The 17520-nt window shown below is 44.3% G+C and overlaps 1 protein-coding gene and 1 non-coding gene across 3 annotated transcripts in view; one reads left to right on the top strand and one right to left on the bottom strand.

The window, feature by feature from the left end:
• LOC120936258 (protein kinase C theta type-like) overlaps positions 1 to 17520 on the bottom strand; it is a 187328-nt gene that overhangs the window by 60958 nt on the left and 108850 nt on the right. The window contains exon 3 of one of the 2 annotated variants that reach the window (XM_040348477.1): positions 4161 to 4254. The gene's annotated coding sequence lies outside the window, so the exon portion shown is untranslated. Of the gene's footprint in view, positions 1 to 4160; positions 4865 to 17520 lie in introns of those variants that run through there. The other variant, XM_040348478.1, reaches the window with a different exon arrangement.
• On the top strand, positions 6670 to 6742 carry TRNAF-GAA. The gene has a single exon. It is a non-coding gene; the product is annotated as a tRNA-Phe (tRNA).

Here is a 17520-nt window from a genome sequence, read left to right as displayed (position 1 = left end):
CTAAACCCTAACCTGGGTCGGAGGAAACTCTTATCTTTTCTAAAGTCTTAACTCAGTTTTTTTTACTGCATACAATGCAAGGCCACTGAATGGCCTATGTACTTCCTTCATAACAACGTACACTATGATGGATCATTGTATACTAGAAAAAGATTGTAAAACGTGGTGCTTATTCACACAGGCACTCAGCCCCCTGTAGCATGAAGTGACATTTGTTCACGTTTTCTACTGGAAGCCCATATAAAATGAATGGACATGCATTGGCTATACAGGATCACCAGCAAAGCCGAGTTTAATAGATGGATAGACTCAGATAGATAGGCACTGCACCTGTCTCTGCGCACCTTTCAAACTGCAAATGAGTCCAGCACACAGCTCTGGATTAGGCCAGAAAAATAGACAAATGGCTCTTCATGCTGTATGGGGATGAGCACCCATGTGAATGATCCTTTGAGTAAAGACTACATTTAAAAAACAAGGAAGACTATTTGTTGTTTCGGACAACCTTAGAACTACCTCACTAAGAGCATTCTGCCTGGTAAATTTCCCTTCTCCCAACTTCCATGATGCTCATTGGGTGGCCCTGAAAGGCCCTACAGAGCCTTAGCAAGGAAAATGTCTCAGCCAGGTCCTCTCTTTCTACTGTGCATGTTCCCAGGAGCCTTCCTTATTCATTATTACGGATGATTCCTACTCCAAGCTATGAGACTATGGTCAAAATCAAATGCTATACAGTATATCATACATCCAGTGACTAGAATTAAAGGAGTTCTCCAAGCTAAAACTTTTAACCCCTGCTGTGCCCGGGCTGTAAAACTATACAAAATAAACTTTCACTTACCTGCCTACGATCCCCCGTTGTTCCGATATCGCCGTCCCGTTCTCCGGTCCCGGTCTGTTCCACTTCCTGCGGGTCGGTGACTCACAGTGCGCTCAGCCTATCAGCGGCCGCAGCAATGTCCCGTCGCGGCCGCTGATAGGCTGAGCGCACTGTGAGTCACCGACCCGCAGGAAGTGGAACAGACCGGGACCGGAGAACGGGACGGCGATATCGGAACAACGGGGGATCGTAGGCAGGTAAGTGAAAGTTTATTTTGTATAGTTTTACAGCCCGGGCACAGCGGGGGTTAAAAGTTTTAGCTTGGAGAACTCCTTTAACACAGCAATTTACGGTTCCCTGAGTTTCCATAACATACAGTGCCATGAAAAAGTATCCATACTCCTTGTAATTTTACACATTTTGTCATGTAACAACCAAAACAATTTTGTCCATTCTTCTTTGCAAAATAGCTCAAGCTCTGTGAGATTGAATGGATAGCATCTGTGAACAGCAATTTTTAAGGGCTCTTTCACACGGAGCGGACCGTTTCCGGGTCCGCTCCGTGTGTCTCCGTTGGCTCAGCGGGGATCCCCGCTCAGCTGTCGGCGGATAGGGCGGTCCCTGCACACAGTGCAGGGACCGCCCTGTCTCTGCTCCGCTGTCCCCTATGGGGAACCTGATGCATACGGACCGTCTGTCCGTCTGCATCAGTTCCGCTCCGCCGAACGGAAGAAAAATAGGGTTTCTTCCGTTGGGAAAAGCGGAACCCGACTGACGCGGACGCTAGCGGATGCTCCATCCGCTAACAGACGCGTTCCCATAGGGATTCATTACAAGTCCGTGAACGGACAGACGGAGCAGACGTCTGAAAGGGGCCTAAGTCTTGCCACGTACAGATTCCCTAGGTCTGGACTTTGACTGGGCCATTCTAACACATAAATATTCTTTGTTCTAAATCATTCCATTATAGCTCTGGCTGTATGTGTTGGGTCGTTGTCCTTCTGGAAGGTGAACCTCTGGCCCAGTCTCAGGTCTTTTGCAGACTCTAACAGGTTTTCTTTCTAAGATTGCCCTGTATTGGCTCCATATATCTTCCCATCAACTCTGACCAGCTTCCCCGTCTCTGCTGAAGAAAAACATTGGGGATGGTGTGTTCAGGGTGATGTGCAGTGTTAGTTTTCCGCCACACATAGCGTTTTGCTTTTAGACCAAACAGTTCAATTTTGGTCTTATCTGACTGGAGCACCTTCTTCCACATATTTGCTGTGTCCCCCACATGACTTCTCGCAAACTGCCAAGAGGACATCTTATGGCTTTATTTCAACAATGGCTTTCTTCTTGCCACTCTACCATAAAGGCCAGATTTGTGGAGTGCACGACTAATAGTTGTCCTGTGGACAGATTCTCCCACCTGAGCTGTGGATCTCTGCAGCTCCTCCAGAGTTACCATGGGCCTCTTGGCTGCTTTTCTGATTAATGCTCTCCTTGCCCGGAGGAAGGCCATATCTTGGTAGGTTTGCAGTTGTGCATTGAGCCTCGTACACACAATAGGTTAACCAGAGGACAACGGTCTGATGGACCGTTTTCATCGGTCAAAACCGATCGTGTGTGGGCCCCATAGGTTATTTAACCATCGGTTAAAAAAAAGCCAACTTGCTTTAAATTTAACCGATGGATTCCTAACCGATAGGTCAAAAACAATCGTTAGTAGGCACGACCAATCCATGCGTGCTCAGAATCAAGTCGACGCATGCTTGTAAGCCTGTGTGAACAGTCACCGATAGATAAAGCCACCAACAGCTTGTCATTGCAATGTACGGACTCAGCAGCTCTTTGCATACATCTTAGACGCAAGTTTCACAACTCGCATTCGGCGCTCTATAAGCATTTATTCCAATCCAATCTGTCAATTCAAGCTAGGGCAATCCACAGATTTGTGTGTGCCCAAGCAGTGGATCTGCACACAAAATACAAGAGAAGAAAGGAAACAACAATCAACACACTGTATAGATTGTTTTCCATTGATGAGTTTGGCCACAAGAGGGCAGTACAATACAGAACCAAGACCCAGCACAAAGATCTACAGCAACCTAGATGAAAAAGTCAAGTTCTGCGTTGAACCTGGGTCCTATATATATATCCTGTCGGGATAGAAGTACATTTATCATGTAAAGCACAATACACGTCTCGACCTTTGCTTATTACTGTAATGCAGTCAGGCTGTATAAACAGTCACAGATATGGAAGTCTGCATGCACAGCTACAGTATGTATACTTTCTAGGGAACACTGCGAACATCCAGATACGTTTATTGTATTTCAGACTAGCCATTGGATGTCTCTGCTGCAATAAAAAGCTTGCACAATTGTTAGCATTTAATATTTGATTTTAATTTTACCTTAACCCTCAAAAATAAGATGAAAAAAATACCCACATCTATTACAATTTATGCAGCCTGACTGCATTACAGTATAAAAGAAGGCTTCAATCACGCTTTCATTTTCCAAATAGAAATGTAGCCAATTTTCATCACCCCGACATTCAACCTATTAAACACATAAAACTTTCCAAGATTGTACAACCTAATAACTGTTTTGTAGTAATGAGCAGTCGTTTGGACCAGCGCCCCCTAGTGCCATGGAACAGAACAACGTTGTTTTCTTTTGGGCTACACATATGCAGTGTGTACTCTCTTCTGCCGCAGCTGCTGAGCTCATCATAGGCAAGAGGAGAGAGTACACACTACATATGTGTGGCCCGAAAAACAGGACAACATTTCCTCCTACGGCACTAGGGGGCGCTATTTGCAATGGTTACACCAGTTTCTACATTAACTAGAGAAAGCAAAACATCAGAAAACAGTTAAAAGAGAAGTATGTTTTTTTTTTTTGAGATTCATACTTACCTAGGTGGATGCAGCATCAGACCATCAGACAATGGCTCGTTCTCACTCCTCCCCGAGCGGAGAGCTGCTGACTGTCAGTCAGCATCTCTCCTGCTCTGTTCCTTCACGCTCATTGGAGTGCTGAGCTGTGGAGGGGCGGGAAGCGGCCGTCTCAGAGGCTCGCTGAGACTGGCAACAGTCAAGGCAGCTGGCGGATCCAGACTTCCTAAGTCGGGATGATGCGCTGCCTTGACTGATTGCAGTGACGTCAGCGGAGAGCCCAGCCTAAAAACCTCAGGCTGGACTTCTCCTTTAACAAAAGCCCAACTGGAAAAGGGACAACCTGGCAAATTCCCTGGTGAACAAAATGATTGATCAGACTTTTATAGCCCCCAATATGTTTTTCTCCATCATTCTCTCACATATGATATCAATAAATGGAGGTGTGTGCTGTACCTGTATCCAGCCTTGTATTGCCCTCCTGTGCAGTCTTCTATATAGGTGGAGCATCTCGTCACAGACATTGGAGATCTTCAGAATGATGGAGATTCTGTCAAATCAAGCCAACAGGAGACACTGTGTTTTAAAGATGCATTTTTACAACAGTTTATACAGGAAAAGATTAAAGTAGTGATAAAGCCAACACTTCCACTTCGCTTATCCCGTGTACATACGATCAGAAAGTCCGACAAGAAAAGTTCGATGTGAGCTTTTGGTCGAAAATTCCGACTGTGTGTAGGCTCCATCGGACTTTTTCTGTCGAAGTAACTTATTTAACAGAGCTCTGGAGAGAAGTAAAACCAGACTGAAGTTCCAAGCCCTCTTAAACTGAAAAAAGAAAACTATACATACTATATTATACATACACTTTAGGGTTCATTCACACGGCTTTTTATAGGCGTTTTATGCACCTAATGTCAATTTCTGGGTGCTTTCCTTCGCGAGATGCACCATGCAGCCTGTCATACAAGTAATTGGCTGTACGCAGCCACACTCATGTAAACACCAAAGCCTCCTTGTGTTGGGAAAATACGTCGGACCTTAATGTGCTTCTTCTTGAACCACATCTTTGTTGCCCTGGCCGTGTGTTTTAGGTCATTGTCATGCTGGAATACCCATCCATGACCCATTTTTAATGTAAATATAAAACAAAAAACCGCGCTACCACAACACAGTCTTTAGGCAGCGGCTAGCGTGCGATAACAGAAGAATAAAACAATATAAAAAAGCTGCGCCAATTTTTAATGCCCTGGCTGAGAAAAGGAGGTTCTCACCCAAGATTTGACGGTACATGGCCCTATCTATCGTCCCTTTGATGAAGTGAAGCTTTCCTGTCCAGTTGGCAGAAAAACACACCCAAAGCATAATGCTTCCACCTCCATGTTTGCTGGTGGGGATGGTGTTCCTGGTCTCATAGGCAGCATTCCTCCTCCTCCATACACGGTGAGTTGAGTTTATGACAAAGAGCTAGATTTTGGTCTCATCTGACCACAACACTTTCACCCAGTTCTTCTCTGAATCATTCAGATGTTCATTAGCAAACATCAGACGGGCCTGCAGGATTTCAGTCCTTCACGGCACAGTGTGGTACCGATAATTTTCTTGGTGACTATGATCCCAGCTGCCTTAAGATCATTGACAAGACTCTTTCGTGTAGTTCTGGGCTGATTCCTCACCGTTCTCATGATCATTGAAACCCCACAAGGTAAGATCTTGCATGGAGCCCCAAATCGAGGGAGATTTTTGTGTTTCTTCCATTTGAAAAATAATTGCACCAACTGTTGTCACCAGTGGCGGCTGGTGATCAAAATTTTTGGGGGGGCGCAAACAGAAAAAAAAATTGCAGCCCCACTGTCGCCACTGTGCCCATTGATGTCACTGTGCCCTGTAAAATGCCCCTGCCCCACCCCCGCCCGGCACTTACCTTTACTGGAGTCAGCCATCCACGTCCTCGACCCTCTATGTCTTCTCCCGCCCTCGATGACGCTTCAGCCAATCAGGTTACCGGTAGCCAGAACCGGCCAACCTAATTGGCTGAGACGCCTGTCAGTCTTATCCAAGGAACGCACCCCCCGTGCGTTCCGAGGATAAGCTTCCGGGGACCCGAGGGCTGTACTCAAAAAGCCTATCAGAGCCAGCACTTCCGTACAGCCAACCAGCTGCCGTTATTCAGCTGGCTGGCGCTCAACATCCGGCCAGCTGAATAGTGGGCGGCAGCAGCGACAATAACAATTAATTTCATTCAATGCATGAATCTATGTTATTAGACTCAATGGCGGTGAGAGACAGAGGGGGCGGCGCTCCAGCACCCTCTATGGACGAACCGCCACTGGTTGTCACCCTCTCACCAAGCTGCTTGGCGATGGTCTAGTAGCCCATTCCAGCCTTGTGTAGGTCTACAGTCTTGTCCCTGACATCCTTGGACAGCTCTTTGGTCTTGGCCATGGTGAAGAGATTGGAATCTGTTTGATTACTTCTGTGGATAGGTGTCTTTTATACAGGTAACAACTTGAGATTAGGAGCACTCCCTTTAGGAGAGTGCTCCTAATCTCAGCTTGTTACCTGTATAGAAGACACCTGGGAGACAGAATTATTGCTGATTGATAGGGGATCAAATACTTATTTCACTCATTAAAATGCAAATCAATTTATAACTTTTTTTAAATGCATTTTTCTGGATATTTGTGTTGTTATTCTGTCTCTCACTGTTAAAATAAACCTACCATTAAATTTATAGACTGATCATTTATTTGTCAGTGAGCTAATGTACAAAATCAGCAGGGGGTCAAATCAATTTTTTCTCAATGTATGCAGCACCTGCAGCTCCTTTGGCACAGGAAAGCGCCCAGAAATGTATTGCCAAGTTCATGAAACAAATTAATAAAGTGCAGCGCTCAAAAATCCACAATACCCCACCTCTAAGCAAACTCAATGTCTAATTAATCAAACATACACCCCTTACCTTGCCAAAATAGCTCAGTTGGGAGAGCATTAGATTGAAGATCTAAAGGTCTCTGGTTCAATCCCAGGTTTTGGCAGCTGTTGGGGTGTTCCCAGGCATTTGAGGAAGTAGAATCAATCTGTATTGGTCATACAGAGAGTGATATATGGACACCTGATGAGCGATCCATTTGCCTATGAAACCATGAGAATTTCTAAACTTTTTTTTGTAATAAACTTGTTTTTTTATGGGAAACACAATGATGTATGTTTTGGGCCCCTTTCACACGGTGTGAAGTCAGCAGTATTTTGACATTTGTCCACTGGGCAGAAACTAAGGGAGCACAGGAGAAGACCCCTGTCAGCTCTATGGGCAGCCGGATGTAAACAAACTCTGCTATCAGGTATTGTGGAATTTGGAGCGCTACACTTTATTCATTTATTGGACTATCTATTCTAGAAGGCAGGGGTAGACAACCTTAGAGACAAAGAGATCTACCTCAACAACATGGGAGAATTTAGAGATCACACGGTGCAATATTATCCCCTCACCACCTAAATTAAACCTAGAATTGTTTGCTGTAAAACATACTCGGATTGCTTTTCAGTGGAGCAACATTGCCTGCTACACTTGTGAATGAGCCCTTTGTTGTATTCGGTGGCGGAGCCTTTAGGGCTCATTCACACGTGCGGTCAGAGGGCAGTAAAATCCTGCAGTTGAGCCGCAGTTTTACTGCCCTCAATCTCTACCCCCTTCAGCTGCAAAAGCCTAGGTTGTACACATGCTGCAGCAGGAATGATACCCCCTGTCACTTTCGGTGGGCACTACCGCCTGTCAAACGCAACCCATTCAAGTAAATAAGGCCACTCTTCAAGCGCCCGGCAACTGCATACTTGTGAGGGGTCCAAAGGGTTAAAGCAGGTGGTGAGGAGGCGATGCAACACCCCCTACTTTAACCCCTTGGTCGCTGGACTGTACAAGATTGCAGGGCGCTTGCAGAGTTGCCTCATACACTTGAATAGGTCACGCTTGGCTTGCTATACCTGCCGAGCATGACGGGGCATATAATTCCTGCAGCAGCTACAACAAGTGTACACCCCTGGCCACTACAGCTAAAAAGGGTGCAGTTTTGGGGTAGTAACCGCTCTGGATATTACTAGCAGGGATAAGAGGCGGAGTGCAGTTGATATCACTCAGCCTTATACTACAGCTGGAACTACAGAAGAGATATCAGCAGATGCGGCCACCAGCTCGCTCCATAGTACAGCTGAAACCACAAAAGTAGTCCCTCTGCTTATATAGGACTGAAATGCGTTTGATGCTGTGAGGATGGTGGGTCAGCAAGTCGAGGGCATGATCTACCAGTCATCTGACTGCGATCAACTGGAAGATCACGATCAACAGGTTGCTGACCCCAGCTATAAGGCCTCATGCACACACAAAGTCTGTTTAACCACTTATGGACCTTGGGCCATATTCTCAGAGAAGTTACGATGGAGTATCTCAGGATACTCCATCGTAACTCCCTTTTTTGGCCAGTGTATCTATGCTCCTGATTCTCAGAATCATTTTTGCATAGATACACTTAAGATCCGCCATCTGTAAGTCACTTACACTGGCGGATCTTAAATGCAATGACGCCGGCCGCCGCTAGATGGCATTTACATGAAGGAGTCATTTGCATATGCAAATGATCCTTCTACGCCGATTTCCGAACGAGTTCGCGTCGCGTAACCGTCGCTAACGTCGTTTGCGTAAGCGGAAACTTACCCCTGCTATATGAGGGGTACGTTTCCGCAAGTCTCGCGTAGGCCATGTTACGCATGGCGTCGGGTCCCCGTCGTGTTTTTTCGTTGGATACGTCGTTTACGTAAGTCGTTCTTGAATACGACTTTACGTCAATGACGCACACGTCGGCGTCATTGACATTTTCCGCCGAGAACTGGAGCATGCGCACTGGGCTTTTTGCAGCCCGGCGCATGCCCAGTTCTTTTGCATCGGGGGCGCGCTTCATTTGAATAGAAGCCGCCCCCTTGGAGATCCGCCAGGCTACGCCGGGACACTTACACTCCGCTGTCCCAAGTTATGGAGCAAGTGGTTGGGGAATACAACACCTGCTCCAGTAAGTTGGGACAGCGGAGTGTAAGTGCCCTAAGCGAAGCAGGCGGAGATTCTTTCAGAATATGGCCCCTTGCCTGTTTTTCAGACTCAGGTCCAGATTCTCGTAGGAGATACGCCGTCGTATCTCTGAGTCTGAGCCGTCGTATCTTGGCGCCTGATTCAAAGAATCAGATACGCCAGAATTTGTATAAGATACAACCAGCGTATCTTAACTGCATATTTACGCTGGCCGCTAGGGGCGTGTACGCTGATTTACGCCTAGAAATATGTAAATCAGCTAGATACGCCAATTCACGAACGTACGCCCGGCCGTCCCTTTACAGATACGCCGTTTACGTTAGGCTTTTCCCGGCGTAAAGTTACCCCTGCTATATGAGGCGTACCAATGTTAAGTATGGACATCGGAACAACGTAGAATTTTTCACGTTTTACGTCAATTGCGTAAGTCGTTCGCGAATAGGGCTGTGCGTCATTTACGTTCACGTCGAAAGCATTGGCTTCTTGCGAGTTAATTTGGAGCATGCGCACTGGGATACTTTCACGAACGGCGCATGCGCCGTTCGTAAAAAGCGTAATTTTTGTGGGGTCACATTAAATTTACATAATACACGCCCACATCTTCCACATTTGAATTAGGCGGGCTTACGCCGGCCTATTTACACTACGCCGCCGCAACTTTGAATTGAGAATACTGCACTTGCCTGTCAAAGTTGCGGAGGCGTAACGTAAATAGGATACGTTATGCCCGCACAAAGTTGCGTGCTTCTACGTGAATCCGGGCCTCAGTGTTTACAAGTTTAAAACATTTTTTTTTTGCTAGAAAATTACTTAGAACCCCCAAACATTATATATTTTTTTCTAACACCCTAGAGAATAAAATGGCAGTCATTGCAATACTTTTTGTCACAACGTATTTGCGCAGCGGTCTTACGAACACACTTTTTTGGGGAATAAAAACACTTTTTTGAATTAAAAAATAAGACAACAGTAAAGTTAGCCCAACTATATTGTGAAAGATAATGTTATGCCAAGTAAAATGATACCCAACATGTCACGCTTCAAAATTGCGCCTGCTTGTGTAATGGCATCAAACTTTTACCCTTAAAATCTCCATAGGTGACGTTTCAAAAATTCTATAGGTTGCATCTTTTGAGTTACAGAGGAGGTCTAGGGCTACAATTATTGGTCTTGCTCTAACGATTGCAGGGATACCTCATTTGTGCGGTTTGAACACCGTTTTTATATGGGGGCGCTATAAAAGTATGCGTTTGCTTGTTTTCTTATTTATTTTACTTGATTATATTTATTTTTACACTGTTTAAAAAATAAATAAATGGGTCACCTTTACTTCTATTACAAGGAATGTAAACATCCCTTGTAATAGAAAAAAGCATGACAGGTCCTCTTAAATATGAGATCTGGGGTCAAAATGACCTTAGATCTCATATTTAGACAAAAATGCAAAAAATAAATAAATAAATAATAATTGTAATTTGAAAAAATGACAACAAAAAAATGTGCCCTTGAGACGCATGGGCGGAAGTGACGTTTTGACGTCGCTTCCGCCTTGCTATGCTATGGAGACGGGTGGGGGCCATCTTGCCCTCAATCGTACCCATGGCAAGAAGGACCCGATCGCCTCTGCCGCTACCAAGGGCTCCGGTAAGCGGCGGAGGGTGCGGGAGGGGGGTCCCTCTCCCGCCGCCGATAACGGTGATCTTGCGGCGAATTAGCTGCAGAGACCACCATTATCGCTTACAGGCCCGGCCATGGAAAAGATGGATACCTCGGTTGTGGCAGCAGCTGGTGCTGTTACCGAGATATTCATCTTTAAAGTATATGTACGTGAGCCGGTCCTTGAGTGGTTAACCCCTCTGAATGCCATTTCTCCTGGCAGAAGAATAGCTGCTTAAAAAAATGTGGTAAAAGCGTTTAGGTGCGTTGAGCATGGTAATGGATTCCATTGGCCAGAATCTCTAGAGTTCTTCCCTCACACCCCAATCTTTGAGCCCCATAGGGTCACTGTACTGTACCCCCTGTACCCCCAAGCCCTCCACTAATATACACATATCAGGTTACTCCTGTTGCTAGGTTACCAGCCACCATTTCCGCAGAGACACAGTCCAGTCAAAATACGTCCTCAGACCCTGATATGATAAATATATAAATATGTACACAATGAAATCTATCATTCTATATATGTACATTAGAAGAATGTCACATAAATAATGAAGGGACAGGCTCAGTACATAACAGTAGATTAATATTATGTCACACTCAGATAAAACAGTAGGCCCAACTGAGACAATATTTTCAAAAGGGGCACACTGAGGGAACTAACAAAAACCCTGTTCACACTGAGGCAGTTTTTAGGCATTTTAGCGCTAGAAATAGGGCTTGTAAAGCGCCTGAAAACTGCCCAACATTCATTGCCTTTACACCTGAGCGGTGCGCTTACGGCATGGTTTGGGAGCGCTGTATATTCATTGCACGTGTTTTGAAAGTGCCGCAACACAAGAGTTTTAATATATATCTTTTTTTTTTTAAACGTCAACTTTGGTTTCGGTCAAGTGCATCCTGAATCTTCGGTTTCGGCACTGAAATTATCATAATAGTAAATATTGGTGCCTTGTACAGAATGTTAGAAAAGGGGGAGAAGGTTTCAATTACCCCCTTTTCTCATGGGAAAGCGGCAGGACTTTAAAAAAAATTATTAGTGACTGTTTCAAGTTCCCCTTTGGGAGCTTACTAGGGCTCTTTAGGTAACAGCTGGTCCTCACGTGGCCTAGTTAGCTTAAACACGTGTTTTTCCCGGTCTTTTTGGTGAGCACTCACTGATCACGCGGCCTGCACGTGCTTTTCCCGCATTTTTTAGGGGCTGTGGGTCTGGTACCAGTTGGTTCTGGTTAAATCCAGTACTAGTTAGGGGTATAAAAGTAGGGTTCTGTCAGCCGCTTTCAGTCGCCTCAGAAGACAGGATTGTGGTGTTCCCCAACCCCCCCCCCCCCCTTTTTTCCTTTCTTTTTGTCGCGGCTGCTAATTATGTGGGATGGTCACCTTTGTTTTTCTTATATATATTATACAAAGGGGGACAAATCTGTTTAGTTTATTTATTGTTGGATACATTTTGAAGTTGGAATATATTTATGTGCAGCCTGAGCCGTAGTGGCTAGGCTGTGTTTTTTAAGTTATTAAAGTATTTATTTAAAATAGATGGATACCTCGGTTGTGGCAGCAGCTGGTGCTGTTACCGAGATATTCATCTTTAAAGTATATGTACGTGAGCCGGTCCTTGAGTGGTTAACCCCTCTGAATGCCATTTCTCCTGGCAGAAGAATAGCTGCTTAAAAAAATGTGGTAAAAGCGTTTAGGTGCGTTGAGCATGGTAATGGATTCCATTGGCCAGAATCTCTAGAGTTCTTCCCTCACACCCCAATCTTTGAGCCCCATAGGGTCACTGTACTGTACCCCCTGTACCCCCAAGCCCTCCACTAATATACACATATCAGGTTACTCCTGTTGCTAGGTTACCAGCCACCATTTCCGCAGAGACACAGTCCAGTCAAAATACGTCCTCAGACCCTGATATGATAAATATATAAATATGTACACAATGAAATCTATCATTCTATATATGTACATTAGAAGAATGTCACATAAATAATGAAGGGACAGGCTCAGTACATAACAGTAGATTAATATTATGTCACACTCAGATAAAACAGTAGGCCCAACTGAGACAATATTTTCAAAAGGGGCACACTGAGGGAACTAACAAAAACCCTGTTCACACTGAGGCAGTTTTTAGGCATTTTAGCGCTAGAAATAGGGCTTGTAAAGCGCCTGAAAACTGCCCAACATTCATTGCCTTTACACCTGAGCGGTGCGCTTACGGCATGGTTTGGGAGCGCTGTATATTCATTGCACGTGTTTTGAAAGTGCCGCAACACAAGAGTTTTAATATATATCTTTTTTTTTTTAAACGTCAACTTTGGTTTCGGTCAAGTGCATCCTGAATCTTCGGTTTCGGCACTGAAATTATCATAATAGTAAATATTGGTGCCTTGTACAGAATGTTAGAAAAGGGGGAGAAGGTTTCAATTACCCCCTTTTCTCATGGGAAAGCGGCAGGACTTTAAAAAAAATTATTAGTGACTGTTTCAAGTTCCCCTTTGGGAGCTTACTAGGGCTCTTTAGGTAACAGCTGGTCCTCACGTGGCCTAGTTAGCTTAAACACGTGTTTTTCCCGGTCTTTTTGGTGAGCACTCACTGATCACGCGGCCTGCACGTGCTTTTCCCGCATTTTTTAGGGGCTGTGGGTCTGGTACCAGTTGGTTCTGGTTAAATCCAGTACTAGTTAGGGGTATAAAAGTAGGGTTCTGTCAGCCGCTTTCAGTCGCCTCAGAAGACAGGATTGTGGTGTTCCCCAACCCCCCCCCCCCCTTTTTTCCTTTCTTTTTGTCGCGGCTGCTAATTATGTGGGATGGTCACCTTTGTTTTTCTTATATATATTATACAAAGGGGGACAAATCTGTTTAGTTTATTTATTGTTGGATACATTTTGAAGTTGGAATATATTTATGTGCAGCCTGAGCCGTAGTGGCTAGGCTGTGTTTTTTAAGTTATTAAAGTATTTATTTAAAATAGATGGATACCTCGGTTGTGGCAGCAGCTGGTGCTGTTACCGAGATATTCATCTTTAAAGTATATGTACGTGAGCCGGTCCTTGAGTGGTTAACCCCTCTGAATGCCATTTCTCCTGGCAGAAGAATAGCTGCTTAAAAAAATGTGGTAAAAGCGTTTAGGTGCGTTGAGCATGGTAATGGATTCCATTGGCCAGAATCTCTAGAGTTCTTCCCTCACACCCCAATCTTTGAGCCCCATAGGGTCACTGTACTGTACCCCCTGTACCCCCAAGCCCTCCACTAATATACACATATCAGGTTACTCCTGTTGCTAGGTTACCAGCCACCATTTCCGCAGAGACACAGTCCAGTCAAAATACGTCCTCAGACCCTGATATGATAAATATATAAATATGTACACAATGAAATCTATCATTCTATATATGTACATTAGAAGAATGTCACATAAATAATGAAGGGACAGGCTCAGTACATAACAGTAGATTAATATTATGTCACACTCAGATAAAACAGTAGGCCCAACTGAGACAATATTTTCAAAAGGGGCACACTGAGGGAACTAACAAAAACCCTGTTCACACTGAGGCAGTTTTTAGGCATTTTAGCGCTAGAAATAGGGCTTGTAAAGCGCCTGAAAACTGCCCAACATTCATTGCCTTTACACCTGAGCGGTGCGCTTACGGCATGGTTTGGGAGCGCTGTATATTCATTGCACGTGTTTTGAAAGTGCCGCAACACAAGAGTTTTAATATATATCTTTTTTTTTTTTAAACGTCAACTTTGGTTTCGGTCAAGTGCATCCTGAATCTTCGGTTTCGGCACTGAAATTATCATAATAGTAAATATTGGTGCCTTGTACAGAATGTTAGAAAAGGGGGAGAAGGTTTCAATTACCCCCTTTTCTCATGGGAAAGCGGCAGGACTTTAAAAAAAATTATTAGTGACTGTTTCAAGTTCCCCTTTGGGAGCTTACTAGGGCTCTTTAGGTAACAGCTGGTCCTCACGTGGCCTAGTTAGCTTAAACACGTGTTTTTCCCGGTCTTTTTGGTGAGCACTCACTGATCACGCGGCCTGCACGTGCTTTTCCCACATTTTTTAGGGGCTGTGGGTCTGGTACCAGTTGGTTCTGGTTAAATCCAGTACTAGTTAGGGGTATAAAAGTAGGGTTCTGTCAGCCGCTTTCAGTCGCCTCAGAAGACAGGATTGTGGTGTTCCCCAACCCCCCCCCCTTTTTTCCTTTCTTTTTGTCGCGGCTGCTAATTATGTGGGATGGTCACCTTTGTTTTTCTTATATATATTATACAAAGGGGGACAAATCTGTTTAGTTTATTTATTGTTGGATACATTTTGAAGTTGGAATATATTTATGTGCAGCCTGAGCCGTAGTGGCTAGGCTGTGTTTTTTAAGTTATTAAAGTATTTATTTAAAATAGATGGATACCTCGGTTGTGGCAGCAGCTGGTGCTGTTACCGAGATATTCATCTTTAAAGTATATGTACGTGAGCCGGTCCTTGAGTGGTTAACCCCTCTGAATGCCATTTCTCCTGGCAGAAGAATAGCTGCTTAAAAAAATGTGGTAAAAGCGTTTAGGTGCGTTGAGCATGGTAATGGATTCCATTGGCCAGAATCTCTAGAGTTCTTCCCTCACACCCCAATCTTTGAGCCCCATAGGGTCACTGTACTGTACCCCCTGTACCCCCAAGCCCTCCACTAATATACACATATCAGGTTACTCCTGTTGCTAGGTTACCAGCCACCATTTCCGCAGAGACACAGTCCAGTCAAAATACGTCCTCAGACCCTGATATGATAAATATATAAATATGTACACAATGAAATCTATCATTCTATATATGTACATTAGAAGAATGTCACATAAATAATGAAGGGACAGGCTCAGTACATAACAGTAGATTAATATTATGTCACACTCAGATAAAACAGTAGGCCCAACTGAGACAATATTTTCAAAAGGGGCACACTGAGGGAACTAACAAAAACCCTGTTCACACTGAGGCAGTTTTTAGGCATTTTAGCGCTAGAAATAGGGCTTGTAAAGCGCCTGAAAACTGCCCAACATTCATTGCCTTTACACCTGAGCGGTGCGCTTACGGCATGGTTTGGGAGCGCTGTATATTCATTGCACGTGTTTTGAAAGTGCCGCAACACAAGAGTTTTAATATATATCTTTTTTTTTTTAAACGTCAACTTTGGTTTCGGTCAAGTGCATCCTGAATCTTCGGTTTCGGCACTGAAATTATCATAATAGTAAATATTGGTGCCTTGTACAGAATGTTAGAAAAGGGGGAGAAGGTTTCAATTACCCCCTTTTCTCATGGGAAAGCGGCAGGACTTTAAAAAAAATTATTAGTGACTGTTTCAAGTTCCCCTTTGGGAGCTTACTAGGGCTCTTTAGGTAACAGCTGGTCCTCACGTGGCCTAGTTAGCTTAAACACGTGTTTTTCCCGGTCTTTTTGGTGAGCACTCACTGATCACGCGGCCTGCACGTGCTTTTCCCGCATTTTTTAGGGGCTGTGGGTCTGGTACCAGTTGGTTCTGGTTAAATCCAGTACTAGTTAGGGGTATAAAAGTAGGGTTCTGTCAGCCGCTTTCAGTCGCCTCAGAAGACAGGATTGTGGTGTTCCCCAACCCCCCCCCCCCCTTTTTTCCTTTCTTTTTGTCGCGGCTGCTAATTATGTGGGATGGTCACCTTTGTTTTTCTTATATATATTATACAAAGGGGGACAAATCTGTTTAGTTTATTTATTGTTGGATACATTTTGAAGTTGGAATATATTTATGTGCAGCCTGAGCCGTAGTGGCTAGGCTGTGTTTTTTAAGTTATTAAAGTATTTATTTAAAATAGATGGATACCTCGGTTGTGGCAGCAGCTGGTGCTGTTACCGAGATATTCATCTTTAAAGTATATGTACGTGAGCCGGTCCTTGAGTGGTTAACCCCTCTGAATGCCATTTCTCCTGGCAGAAGAATAGCTGCTTAAAAAAATGTGGTAAAAGCGTTTAGGTGCGTTGAGCATGGTAATGGATTCCATTGGCCAGAATCTCTAGAGTTCTTCCCTCACACCCCAATCTTTGAGCCCCATAGGGTCACTGTACTGTACCCCCTGTACCCCCAAGCCCTCCACTAATATACACATATCAGGTTACTCCTGTTGCTAGGTTACCAGCCACCATTTCCGCAGAGACACAGTCCAGTCAAAATACGTCCTCAGACCCTGATATGATAAATATATAAATATGTACACAATGAAATCTATCATTCTATATATGTACATTAGAAGAATGTCACATAAATAATGAAGGGACAGGCTCAGTACATAACAGTAGATTAATATTATGTCACACTCAGATAAAACAGTAGGCCCAACTGAGACAATATTTTCAAAAGGGGCACACTGAGGGAACTAACAAAAACCCTGTTCACACTGAGGCAGTTTTTAGGCATTTTAGCGCTAGAAATAGGGCTTGTAAAGCGCCTGAAAACTGCCCAACATTCATTGCCTTTACACCTGAGCGGTGCGCTTACGGCATGGTTTGGGAGCGCTGTATATTCATTGCACGTGTTTTGAAAGTGCCGCAACACAAGAGTTTTAATATATATCTTTTTTTTTTTAAACGTCAACTTTGGTTTCGGTCAAGTGCATCCTGAATCTTCGGTTTCGGCACTGAAATTATCATAATAGTAAATATTGGTGCCTTGTACAGAATGTTAGAAAAGGGGGAGAAGGTTTCAATTACCCCCTTTTCTCATGGGAAAGCGGCAGGACTTTAAAAAAAATTATTAGTGACTGTTTCAAGTTCCCCTTTGGGAGCTTACTAGGGCTCTTTAGGTAACAGCTGGTCCTCACGTGGCCTAGTTAGCTTAAACACGTGTTTTTCCCGGTCTTTTTGGTGAGCACTCACTGATCACGCGGCCTGCACGTGCTTTTCCCACATTTTTTAGGGGCTGTGGGTCTGGTACCAGTTGGTTCTGGTTAAATCCAGTACTAGTTAGGGGTATAAAAGTAGGGTTCTGTCAGCCGCTTTCAGTCGCCTCAGAAGACAGGATTGTGGTGTTCCCCAACCCCCCCCCCCCCCTTTTTCCTTT

The sequence above is a fragment of the Rana temporaria genome, chromosome 4, assembly GCF_905171775.1.
Source record: "Rana temporaria chromosome 4, aRanTem1.1, whole genome shotgun sequence".
Classification (NCBI taxonomy): domain Eukaryota; kingdom Metazoa; phylum Chordata; class Amphibia; order Anura; family Ranidae; genus Rana; species Rana temporaria.
The sequence above is the reverse complement of the archived record's forward strand: the minus strand, read 5'-3'. Positions and strand labels throughout refer to the sequence as shown.